Here is a 14,322-nt window from a genome sequence, read left to right as displayed (position 1 = left end):
TTAAGACTATATTTGCTCAATAAGGAATTAAGAAAATCCAATGAATCAGGACACGAAAAAGTCGTTCTAGGACGTATGCTACAATTCTCGACTAGTATCGGCAATTAGGAACTGCAAAAATGTTGTCCTTTCACAGCAATTGTAACTAACAGTATTTCAATACGACGAACACGATAACTGCCACCCAATAAACTAATAAACGGTCAATGCCCGGAAAATTTGCTCGAGATAGCGAAAGTCGAATACAGCTGCTAAGCAGGGATAGGAGCACTGCACAAAGGGGCGATTAGGGCACAAAACAAGTAGGTGTATTATCAACAAGGAATGTAATCTACAACCAAAGGAGTGTAATCTTCAACAACGAGTGTAATCTACAACAACGAGTGTGAATTTAAAGGACAAGTAATTAAGAAAGATGAAGGTGGTTGTAAGTCTGCAGGGGGTATGAGATGTATTATAATACAACAATTAGAGATACAGAGTAATGGACCGTACTTGTATAGTATGATGACAGGTGTACCTATTATATAGTTACAGTATATACTCACCCACCGCATGCTGCCAGGTAGTGTGTTATTGTGTGTGTGTGTCGTGGGAGGTTTGTATGGCTTGGTAAACCAGGACTGTGGGGGCTAGAAAGGAATGATCACGAATTGAGTTGAGCAAATATAATATATAATATGCTTGGTCGCATTTACATATTTTACATATATTTAATGAAGAACAAAATGACATGATTTTAATAACATTTACATGATTATGATAAACTTACTCACAACTTGATCAACTTAGTCACACTGCTTGTACTGCTTAGTACTACCTATTAGTTTTTGTCCAAATTAATTTAGGCCCCAAAAAACAATTTGCGGCCAAAATTCTGATTTTTACGGCAAATTTTGGAATTGCCCCCCGGCCCCCCGGCCCCCCCCCCCCCCCCCCCCCCCCTTAAGAATTCAGGTCCGTGGTGTGTGGACTGCAAGTATTTGGTTCGTGTAAATACGGGGTGAGAGTAAAGTGAACACAATAAGTCCATAATATGTATAATAGTCTCAATGTCAATAATAAGGTTCTCCAATTTTCAGACTCGTAATATACTTATTACTGTAGTTAGTTGTACAGCAATACTAATTATATAATTACCCATATCCGAAATACTTATATTGGATCCAATAATAGAAAACACGATACACTGACCAACCGAGAGTTGCACCGCTAATTCTTTAAACCAAGTACAAACCAAACCAAACTTAACTCTATCTACAAAATACAGACAACTCTTTAACTCTGGGCTGAAGTTTACAGGAAAGGAAGTTGTCCACTACTCCTAATTGGTTATCATTAGTTTCAGTGGTTACAGGGGTGGTACCTGGGAACCACTTTCCAGGGTGGTTACCAGGCTCACTTTTTACGCTTCATAACTCATGTATTGGCTGGTTATAACAATTTTTTCAAATAATCTTAAGGGGGGGCCGGGGGGGGGGGCTCATTCCCAGATTTTTGCGTATGCAATTTAATGGGCATATGGTTTTAGGCTCAGAACTCAGTTATTTTTTGATCCAATTCTTAATGAAAATTCATTAATGAGTTCGAGGGATCACCCGCTCCACCAGCAACAAGTACGCAACTAAAATCTGGGTTTTGAGCATGTTAGCGATGTTTCAGATTTGGCATAAGTGGGACAAAAATGGGCGTGGCTGTTCTCTGCAGGCACCCGGAATAGGTCTTGTATCATAACAGAGAAAATCTGACGGGTTTTAGAAAACAAAATTACTTGGTAGTCTACTTTTAACGTATAAATCGATATAATCAGAAGAAAAAGTTCGACCGTATGAATACTTCTAAAAGTACACAAGAGTTCTATTGCAAATCACGAAAATCAGTACCTTAATGAAACGAGGACTGTAGGTATAATCACTAGAGGTTCTGCAGTAATGACCGCATCGACCAAAACTACTGTAGGCTCACTGGCTCATGTCTTAAAGTTGTAGTGCTACAGATAGGAAGTAGGAGGCCATATTATGAAAAGTCTGAAACTTTCTCGGAAAACTTATAACACTCATACCCCGGCATTGCGCCAGGGATTATATTTCAATTTTTCCCGCGACGCGCGGGAAAAGTTTATAATAATTTCGAGTGCGCGAAGCACGAGGGATTATTATGACAATAACCCCGACGTGGCTTTAGCCACGAGGGGTTATTTAATAGTAACTTAAGCGTGCAGGTGTTATTTGTTATAAACCCCTCCGGGTTAGTGCTAGGACAACAAATTTGACATTTTACTCTTAAATATAGCTATATGAGATCATTATGGAAAATGAAATGGATTTGGGGGACTAACAAATAAAATTATAAACTAAGGTACTATGACTTGAAATTGCGTTATATTCTTAAACATTTTTCCTCAGTCAGAACGTTTGAATGAATATGAATATCGATAAGGGGCGTCGAGTTAAGCCTGGCAAGCGATAAAAGCTAATAATGATAATCGTGTCATGAATTTATCAAAGTAGACGGACTATAATTTACATGGGCTTATATCAAACACCGACAAAAATACCGAACCGGAACAAAATCAAATGTAACCGTGAGACAGGCTTTGGAATGGTCCAATTAATGTAGGTTTAAGTAATGTATGCAGTGTGTCTGGAGTTTTGCCAGCGCCTGCAATTTAGAACGATACGTAGATCGAATGTATTTATTGTTTTACGTAGCCATAGGTCACGGGACATTTTTTACCATTAGAGTCGTCGTAGTAGTTAGTCGCGTGATACAGTATCAAAACACGTGACAGTACGCGGGTTGAAATTCTCATGGACTGTTCAAAAACAAAACAAATATTGTTGAGCCAAATTAGCGGGGCGGGATTATAATAGCTGTGCGGGGTTATTTATTCAGGCGGGAAAAAACTAACAGCGGGAGCCGGGATTATCAGAATACCTATTTAGCGGGAGCCGGGATTACAGAATATTATTCTATCCCGGAGGGGTTATACTTATATTTCGGTGAAACAATCATTTCAAATTTTCCAACCAGATAATCGTTTTCAAGCCGTTATTGAGGATCGCATACATAAACGTTACAGTTTCACAAGGGCTCCTGTTCTATAACGTAACAGTTACCAAGGGCTCCTGGTTTCTATTACGTTACAGTTACACAAGGGCTCCTGGTTCTAATAACGTTACGTTACCAAGGGTCCTGGTTCTAATAACGTTACAGTTACACAAGGGCTCCTGGTTTAATAACGTTACAGTTACCAAGGGCGCCTGGTTCTAATTAGCAGGCTACTTATTTACTCCGGGTAATCTATTACTGATTGCTGATTATGTTCCTGATTACTTGATTCTAAATACTGAAATTATTGAAATTTACTAATTAATACTGATTACTGATTCTGAATACTGATATGCCGGAACTTTTTGTGTCCTAGTTGAATCGGGTGCAACAGCCACAAAACGCATATTATAATTATATTTCACATGAAATCATTAGCCAGCAAAGGAGTGGTACTTTAACAAATATTAAATTGGTCCAGCTGAATGAAAATTGATACGGTTTAACGGATCAGTTGTTACATTACAGGGGCATGATAGCAGGAGTGATGGGAAAACAGCGACAAAAACAATCTTAAAATCGAATATAATACAGCTCAGATGCGTGTGAGGGTGCTCATACCATTAATTTGTAACCTGCAGTGGGGATCGATTAGAGCCGCCACGTTGACTCTATAGTCCGTTGAAACCGACAGAGAAGAAATATTTAGATGTAAATGCTTGTTACAAATCCTGCATACCATGAATATTTGACCACGTGTACAATCCACAGACTGACCGTCCGTATTTGGAGCGAGTCAATGGTTCGCAGTTTATTATAAAAGCACGATGGTTTGTATGACGTGCTAATAGTTTACAGCACTTTTTAATGTTTAAACACGTGCAATGGTTTATATCACGTGCTAACTGGGTATAACATGTGCTAACTGGTTTAACTTGTGCTAATGGTTATACACGTGCTAACTGGGTTAAAACACGTGCTAACTGGTTTTACAACAGCGTGCTAATGGTTTCTTATGAGTGTTAACCTTTGGTTTACAAACTGTACTAACTGGTTTATAATCACGGTGCTAATGGGTGGTTATAAACATGTGCTAACTGGTTTATAACATGTGCTACTGGTTTATTAACAGTCTAAACTGGTTTACAACACATGCTAACTGGTTTGTATGAGTGTTAATGGGTTTTAACAACCCGTATAACTGGGTTCAAACACGTGCAAACTGTTTATATCACGTGCTAAACTGGTGTATCTAAACATGTGCTAATGGTTTGTATGACTTGCAACTGGTTTACAAACAGTGCAAACTGGGTTTATAACAAGTGCTAACTGGTTTATAGACATGTTCTAACTGATTTATTTCCCACGTGCTCAACTGGTTTGTATCACGTGCTAACTGGTTCAAAACCAAGTAGACCGCTTCATGGCCCGTGCTAATGGTTCGTTATACCGATTCGTCTTAAACTTTCGTACACGCAATAACTGGTCCACAACAAGTGGCTAACTGTTCATATCCGAACTAATTGGCTCCATAACGGGGTGTGGTGATCAAACATCCACAGTAACCAGTTTAACTGTCGCACATTTTACACACATCCACGCCAAAACAATTCAGTGATCTCAGACTCTAAGCACTACCTTGGTTTCACGTCACTGTACTGTATGTGTATTTAAAAAACTGAAAAATCATATCTCTGGAGCGTAGCCACCCTCTAGCTCTGGAGACTGTTAAATCAAGGGTATGAATACAAACTTAGCACGACAAAAATCAAACTGCAAATATCAAGAACTTATATAATATAAGTCAGTTACGATCACCTTGAACTCAGCTGGCGTGTTTTACTGGGCGAGGTTTAATGGCTGCGTGTACCAGAAAAAATGGTCTCAACTTCTGACTTAAAGACTTATATTATATAAGTTCTTGATATTTGCAGTTTGATGTTTGTCGTGCTAAGTTTGTATTCTTCCTTGTTTGAACAGTCTCCAGAGCTGAGAGGGTGCTACTCTCCAGAGTTGATGATTTGTTCAGTTTTTTAAATCCACACTTACAGTTTACGTTGACGTGAAACCAAGGTAGGTGCTTTTTGAGAGTACTGAGAGCACTGATTGTTTTGGGTGGAGGTGTGTAAAAGTGTGGACAGTTTAAAAACTGGGTTACTGGTGGATGTTATGATCTGCCCACACCCCGTATTGGAAGCCAATTAGTTCGTGCGATGAACAAGTTTAGCACTTGTTGTGGACCAGTTAGTGCGTGTTACGAACCAGTTAAGTTACGGAATTCGTTATAACGATCCGTTAGCACGGGCCATGAAGCTGTACTGGTTTTGAACAGTTAGCACGTGATACAAACCAGTTAGCACGTGTTATAAATCAGTTTAGAACTTGGTATAAACCAGTTAGCACTTGTTATAACCAGTTGAACGTGTTGTAAACCGTTCCAGCAAGTCATACAAAACAGTTAGATCTTGTTATTTTTTTTTTTAAACACAGTTAGACGTGATATAGACCAGTTTGGCCTCGTGTTGTAAACAGTTAGTAGTGTCGGTAACCAGTTACAGTCATACAAACAGGTAGCAGTGTTGTAAAACCAGTAAGCTCGTGTTATAAACCAGTTAGCAATGTTATAAACAGTTCTAGCACATGTTATACACCAGTTCGCACGTTGATTATAAACAGTTAGTACGTGTTGTAAACAGGTTTAAACACGTCATAAGAAACCAGTTAGACGTGTTGTATACCAGTTAGCACAAGTGTTGTACAACCGTTAGCACGTGTTATAACCCAGTTAGACTGTTATAAACCAGTTAGCACATGTTATACACCAGTTAGCACCGTGATATAAACCAGTTTGCACGTGTTTTTAAACAGTTAGTACGTGTCTGTTAAACTAGTTAGCACGTCCATACAAACCAGTCGATGCTTTTATAATAACTGCGAACCAGTTGACTCGCTCCAAATAACGGGGACGGTTGTATGAGGTTGTACACGTTGTCAAAAATATCATGGTATGCAGTAGGTTTGTAACAAGTATGTTACCATCTAAATATTTCTTCTCAGTTCGGTTTTCATTCGAATCTAGATCTACGTGGGCGGCTCTATTCGATCCCATGCAGGTTACAATTTAATGATGTGAGCACCTCAACACGCATTGTGCTGTTTATATTCGATTTTAAGATTTGTTTTGTCGTGTTTTCCCATCCACTCCTGCTATTCATGCCCTGTGAATTGTAAACTACATGATCGTGTAAAACCGTATCTATTTTCATTTCAGCTGGACAAATATTAATATTTGTTTAAAGTTCCACTCCTTTGCTGCTAATGATTTCTGTGAATTTAATTTAATATGCGTTTTGTGGGAATGTTTGGCACCCGTTTAACTAGTACACAATATGTTCGGCCTATCAGTATTCAGAATCAGTAAATCAGTATTCATTAGTTAATTTCCAATATTCAGTATTAGATCAGTAATCAGTAACATTAATCAGCAATCAGTAATAGTTTAGCCCGGAAGTAAATAAGTTAGGCCTGCTATTAGATACCAGGAGCCCTTGTGTAACTGGTAACGTTATTATAACCAGGAGCCCTTGTGTAACTGTAACGTTATTAGAACCAGGTGCCCTTGTTTAACTTGTAACGTTATTTAGTAGAACAGGAGCCTTGTGTAAAATGTAACGTTATTAGAACCAGGAGCCTGTGTAACTGTTACGTTATTAGAACAGGAGCACTTGTGTAAACTGTAACGTTTGATTGTATGCGATCCCAATAAACTGCTTTAACGATTATCTGGTTTGGCAAATATGAATTGATTCTGTTTCACCGAATATAATTATAAACCCATCCGGGATAGAATAAGATTCTGATAATCCGGCTCCCGCTAAATAGATTTGAATAATCCGGCTCCCGCTGTTAGTTTTTTCCCGCTGATTAAATAACCCCCGGCACAGCTTTTATAATCCCGCCCCCGCCTAATTTGGCTCAACTATATTGTTTTGTTTTGACATTCCATGCGATTTCAACCGCGTACTGTCACGTCGTTTTGATTGACGTGTATCACGTGATAACTACTACGACGCTCATTGGAAAAAATGTCACGTGACCTATGCTTAAGTAGAAAGAACTTTAAAATAACATTCGATCTACGTATCGGTCTAATTGCAGGCGCTGGCAAAACTCCAGCACACTGCTTATCATTACTTAAACTCTTACATTAATTGGCGTTCCAAAACTTGTCTCGACGGTTACATTTGATTTTGTCTCGGTTCGGTAATTTTGTCGTGTTTTGATATAAGCCTTGTTATTATAGTTCGTCTACTTTGATTAAACTTATGACACGATATCATTATTAGCTGTTATACGCTTTCCAGGCTTAACTCGACGCCCTTAATCGATATTCATTTCATTCAACGTTTATGAACTGAGGAATAATTGTTTAGATATAACGCAATTTCAAAAGTCATAGTTTAACCCCTTTAGTTATATTTATTTGGTATGTCCCAATTCCATTTCATATTTACCATAATGATCTCATATAGCTATATTTAAGAGTAAAATGCTAATTTGTTGGTCCTTAGCACTAACCCGGAGGGGTTTATAACCATAACAACCGGCACGCTTAAGTTATATTAAATAACCTCGTGCTAAAGCACGTCGGGGTTATTTTCATACTAATACTCGTGCTTCGCATCGATATTATTATAAAACTTTTCCCGCGCGTCGCGGGAAATATTGAAATATAATCCTCTGCGATGCCGGTGTTATGTGTGTTTATAAGTTTCAGAGAAAGTTCAGATTTTCAATTCATATGGCCTCCTACTTCTAGCTGTAGTACTACAATTAAGGACATGAGGCCAGTGAGACCTACAGTAGTTTGTCGATGCGGTGCATTACTGCAGACTCTACGTGATTATACTACAGTCTCTGTTCACTTTATGGTACGTGATATTCGTTGATTTGCAAAGAACTCTTGTGTACTTTAGAAGTATTCATACGGTCGTAACTTTTCTTCTGATTAATCGATTGTTTTATACTTTTAAAAAGTTGTACTACCAAGTAATTGTTTCTAAAAACCCGTCATATTTCTCTGTTAAGTTATTTACAAGTCCTTTTCCGGGTGCCTGCAGTACAGCCACGCCCATTTTTGGTCCCAATTATGCCAAATCTGAAATCATCTTAACATGCTCAAAACCCAGATTTTAGTTGCTGTACTTGTCAGGCTGGTGGCTGGTGATCCTCGTACTCTTTAATGAAATTTTCATTAAGATTGGACAAAAAATACACTGAGTTATGAGCAAAAAACACCTATATGCCCATAAATGTGGGCATACGCAAAATCTGGGGATTGAGCCCCCCGGCCGCGGCCCCCCTTAAGATTATTTCGGAATAATGTTAGAGACCAAGTCCAATTACATGAGTTTTGGAAGCGTAACAAGTGAGCCTGGTAACCACCCCTGGTAAGTGGTAACAAGTAACAACCCTGTAACCACTGATACTTAATAGATAACCAAAGTAGGAGTCGTGACAATTCCTGTTCCTGTAACTTCAGCCGAGAGTTAAAGAGTGTCATTATTCTTGTAGATAGAGTTTAGTTGGTTTGGTTTGTATTGTTTAAAGAATTAAGCGGTGCAACTCTCGGTGTCAAAAGTGTAATCCGTGTTCTTATTTTTGGGATCCAATATAAAGTATTCTGATATGGGTAATTAGTATAATTAGTATTGCTGTAACTACTACAGTAATAAGTATCTTATTACGAGTCTGATATTGAAACCTTATTATTGGACATTTTACGTTTATACATATTATTGGACTTATTGTATGTTCACTTTACTCCCCCCCCGTATTTACACGAACCAGAAACTTGCAGTCACACTCCAAGGACCTGAATTCTTAAGGGGGGGGGGGGGGGGGGGGGGGGGGGGTGGCCGGGGGGCCGGGGGGGGCAAATTCCTAAAATTTGCCGGTATAAAAATTCAGAATTTGGCCGCCAAATGTTGTGGGGGCCTAAATTTATTTGGACAACAAAACTAATAGGTAGTACTAAGCAGTACAAGACAGTGAGACTAAGGTGATCAAGTGGTGAGTAATGTTATCAAACTCATGTAAATGTTATTAAAATCTGTCATTGTTCTTATAACATATATGTAAATATTTGGAAATTCGCTACAGCATATTATATATTATATTTGATCACTAAATACGTGATCATTCCTTTCTAGCCCCACAGTATCTGTTTACAAGCCTTACAGTTCTCCACACCACACACACAATACACACCAATCCTGCAGGCATGCGGTGGTGGGAGTATATACTGTTCTATATATAGGTGTTACACTGTCATTATTAATTTCAAGTACGGTCATGTACTTGTAACTGACTAATTGTTGTATGTATAATACATTCTCATCCCCCGCTGCAGACTACACCACCTTAATCTTTCATAATTTCTTGGTTCCTTGTAATCACACTCGTTGTTGTAGATTACACTCGTTGTTGTAGATTACACTCCTTGTTGTAGATTAATTCCTTGTTGTACATTTACACTACTTGTTGTGCCCTATCGCCCTGTGGTGCTGTGCCTAAACCCTGCTTAGGCTGTATTCGACTTTCGCTAACTCTGAGCAATTTCCGGGCATTGACCGTGTTATTGTTTTTGGGTGGCTGTTTTGTGTTCGTCGTATTGAAATTATGTTAGTTTCAATTGCTGTGATAAGGACAGTCATTTTTGCAGTTCTAGAATTGCCGGATACTTCGAGTTTGTTCATACGTCGAGCTCTATTTTTCGTGTCTGATTCATTGGATTGTTCTTAATTCCTTATGAGGCCAAAATAGGGCTTAATCTACAGATTAATTTGATTTAGAACACTTTACATTTCATATTTGATCAGACTATGTTGAGAATATAATCAAATATTCAGAAGCTTGTGTTGTTTATTCAGTAAGCTCGACTAAATCATGAGCACCATTATGAATTCCTGCTTACCAAGTACATTTACAGGTGTGTTCCCGAAACCTCGGTACGGTTTTAAACATTGTCAATTATTATTTATAAAAGAGCAAACCTGCTACATTTAGTTACTTCACATTAATGGAATAGCGCCGCGATTTGTTAACTTTACCTCAGTTTCATGGAAACAAATATAACCATGTATGCTTATGATTACAAAAATATGGCGTAGAATCACGTCCCAGGATGACCATGGCTGCTCCCGCGGGATATTAACAGTCTTCAAAATTGGGCTCATACCTAATAGGATGGTGTTTCACCCTTTCAAAAGTCACGGTTCTTTATACCACGGCACTATCCATGAATCGTAGTGTTTATAATTTGTGTACCTCAATGAATGAAAACGGCTATCGAATTCACAGACATTGAAAAAGGATTTGGAGTACATATCAAAATAGTAAGTTAGATTGGTCACATCACTGTGATATGATATACTCTAAGGCCTAGTCAGAGGTTAGGCCTTCTAAAAAGAACATGTTACTGCACCAATAACCATAAAAAAACGTCGGGCTTCTATCTATCTCAGGTTAGAAGTCATATCGAACACTGACCAATTGTCTGGCGGCCTCATTCAGAAACCCGGTGGGGAACTTGAATCGATACAAAAAGAGGGTATCAAGTGGATCCTTAATTGAGATTTACATTGAGCCTAGGGACAAATAAAGGTATTTCACTAGCGTGTAAGGAACTAAATATCCTTCCCTCTCTCGTGTAAGGTCTTGATTACAAGGACTTTATATTTATTTTCTATATTGTTTTATGAATGTCAGTTGTGACATTCCACCTTACTTACGACGTTTCTGGGAAGTAGGTTAAGTGCGATCACATCTAGACGTTCAGTATGATTAGTGGACATTTCTCCTTTCAAGATTCCACAAAACCTTACGTCAAGCCAGACCAGATGTTCAGGATATTAAGTCTTACTTTTACAGAGCACACCATTCTTTGGAATAAAACTCCATATGAATTAAGGGAAATTTCAAGACCATCGTGGTTAAAAACCCATTTAATTAAAGTACTCTGGACAGTTTCTAAACGCACCATATAACATCCTCTGACAGTTTAAACAATTTACTAATGTAACTATATTGTCTAAATATAAAATTGATAAAAAGTATAATTAATAAAATATGTTAAATAAAGTGTGTTTATAATTTGATTTATGGTACATTGATTATTTATTTGTACATTGTTAGTTATTTTTTCTTATTTTAGGCTGTAAACTTATAGTTCAATGGAATAAACCTAGCATGCCTTGGTTGCAGCATCGCTTTTCACTTCTAGGTGCATTTAGGGCCCGATGTATTGCTATGATCAGTTTACTGGTAAAACTGGGTTTTTTTCGGTGTCCCTTATCATGTTTACACTCGGTCACTTGTCAAGGCATGTAAGTCATTCGGCGATAATTTTCTTTGAATAAATGTTGTATTGTGTAAACAATTTGAATGTTCTTTATTGATAAAATAAATGTTTGTTCCAACGTTGCAAATGTCCCAGACAACTGACTCGATTAGTTTCTTGCTTCCAAGTTCTAACGGCCAACCTTTACTTGCTCCTTGACCCTTTTTAGCATGCTAGCAATCTTTTGTTAGGGGGAACCATGCCTGAGCTGTATAACCATTCTGTGTCGTTGAAGAGTCCTTATGTTCTTATATATTGTTATAAACTTTAGTCTTTTTTATTTTTCTTTATCCTTCATCCTTTCTGTCTGGTTATTTTATTACTTAATTAATGATGCTCGACAATTCAAAAGTAATGAATTATAGCGTGGTTGCCGTTGACACGTGGTAATGAGAATGATCAGAGCATAACTGCGCTGCATCGTCAAGAAATTAATTGTTTGTTTTTTCAACGTCACTTCAATATTGATACTTTTGAACCGCTCAGAGGTAGGTTCGTGTTTTTGGGTATATTTCTGTACTTAGAACGTCAGAATTAATAAACGCTTTTTATTCTAGTCTGTGTATTCGTTTATTCGAGAATTTTTTATACTGCAGCGAGGCTCAAGAGGCCAACAGTTGTGAGGTCAAATTCGAGGAGTATGCGTGTGTGTGTAAATTATACACGATATCGTTTATTAGTTTATGGGCCACGCAAATTACAAAACTCTGTACTTATAAACGATCTCGTGTTCGAATTAGCACACAACTGTACAAAACATATTTGCATAGGTAGTTTTCAGTTAGTTTTAAAATAGAAACAGTTCTTATGCTGGATAAGAGATAAATATAAAGGCGTTCTCTTTGAAATAAATGTTAATGGCGAGATATCAAAAGGGATTAGTCTGCGTTCAACTGCGTATTATACTTTGATAAATGTTCTAATATAGAATTTACGCCCTTCACATTCACGACGCGCACCAGTTATTTCTTATCGATTTTAATCTTGGTTCCCTTTTTGGTTGTAGTAATATTGTCCTCACGCCGTGCCAAACATCCTATTTTTTCGTAATTTGACCCAGATACGAACAATACCTACCTGTCTGCATGTAACTCATGGTCGCTCTCTCAATCTTAGGAGCACGCTCGACGCCCGCAGACCGCGCGCTGTTCTGCCTTGTTATTTTAAACCTCTGATTAAAGTTATAATAATTACAATTTTTATCTCATCTTTGGATCAAAAGTTATGGAGTATGAATCAATCATCATGAGATCGGGGTTTAGGTATGATGCAAATATACAGGGAATATTCCCTGCCAAACAACCCACTATTACCCATCTTCATCCTCAAGTGTGGTACTCCACTGCAAACCCCCCAAACTCTGTCTTAATACAAACCACCCTCCTGGCTGTGACCCAGCCGTTATTTCATGATGAACCGATCGCTCCTGATTGTTATCTACCTAGATTTTGAAGCAGATTAATCTGCTGTCATGTTTCTAGAATTGTGTGATTTTATGCAAATTTCATATTTTAGAATCGACTCCCATCCCTGTGAAATAACAGATCACATCGCTTCCCTGGGTTAACCAATCGTAATACACTCTACAAGTTATGCAGTAGGACTCGTCTATTCTATTAGCGACACTTATATATGTATCAACATTAATCTCATCTTGTGTACGAACAACTTCACCGGATAGTGTACCATAGTAGAGCATGTAAGGTGTTGTCTTGGTGGAAGATATCCGTCAGTCCACTAGAAGTAAAGCAATGTATTACAATACAGTGTCTCAGTATACACAGTGTATACATTTATTGCAATTACAGTTGAAATGTTTATACATAGTGTATACACGTGTTTTCAATGTATTGCAAATACAGTTATACAACTGCACAGTGTATTGTATACTCAGTATATACACAGAGTATTTATAGATTTAGAGATGTATACATATTACTCGACTTGGTAACCGTTCTACCAAGGACAGTAGACTAAGTTTATGTCATTACTTCATTAGTCGCTTCCCTTGCGTTTCATTCGCGCGCAAACCTGCCTTCTCTTCGTCTTGTGGAGAGACTTCTTGAATACGCTGATTTAATTCATGTTTTACAGGGAAGATCAAGCCACACTAAAGATAGCAGAAGGAGATACAGCTTGCTGTTGGCTCCTGTAATAATGTATTATATCTGTATCTGTGGTTGCTGTCTTTATCCAGCATGAATCAGATTAGTCATCAGATAACAGAGCGCGTTTAGCCGCCTCAAATAATGGCATACGGGCGTACGTTTAAACTTTTAGATTGATTCACACCAACATTTGTCTTGTCAATCAGCTGATGATCTAGTTTTAAGCACGCGTTACCCCATGTCAAATGTGCTCTATATTTTATTGGCCATGGTTTGGAACAATCAAACATAATTAACCGCTTCGGTAAGAACTATAATCAACACCCAAATAAAAGATTACCTCTTCAATCTCCATATCAAGAAGTATAAACAGGTGGCACTCAGTGATAAAGGAAAAACCCCACTAACATTTTTCCTCAACAAAAACAGGTACAATAAAATTAACATCACAGGTACTCACATCAGATGGCTAACATGGCTACTATCAGGACACAGCCCACTAGCATACTTCCAGACGGTAGCAAACAACTCCAATTTCGAAACACTAGACTGTGAACACTGCCCAGGGGAAGCAGAAACATCACAACACTTCCTATGTGAATGCATCCAGCTGATGACAACTAGAATGAGGATATTTGGTAAACCCATCCTAACAATTGAGGAACTCATCAATAGTAAACTCGACCACATTATCAAATTCGTGGAACAGTCAACAAGGTTTGACAGAGACGATCTATTTGGATAAGCATCTAGGACATACAC

Source organism: Bolinopsis microptera, chromosome 3 (genome assembly GCF_026151205.1).
Source record: "Bolinopsis microptera isolate Bmic1 chromosome 3, MBARI_Bmic_1.0, whole genome shotgun sequence".
Lineage (NCBI taxonomy): Eukaryota > Metazoa > Ctenophora > Tentaculata > Lobata > Bolinopsidae > Bolinopsis > Bolinopsis microptera.
The sequence above is the reverse complement of the archived record's forward strand: the minus strand, read 5'-3'. Positions refer to the sequence as shown.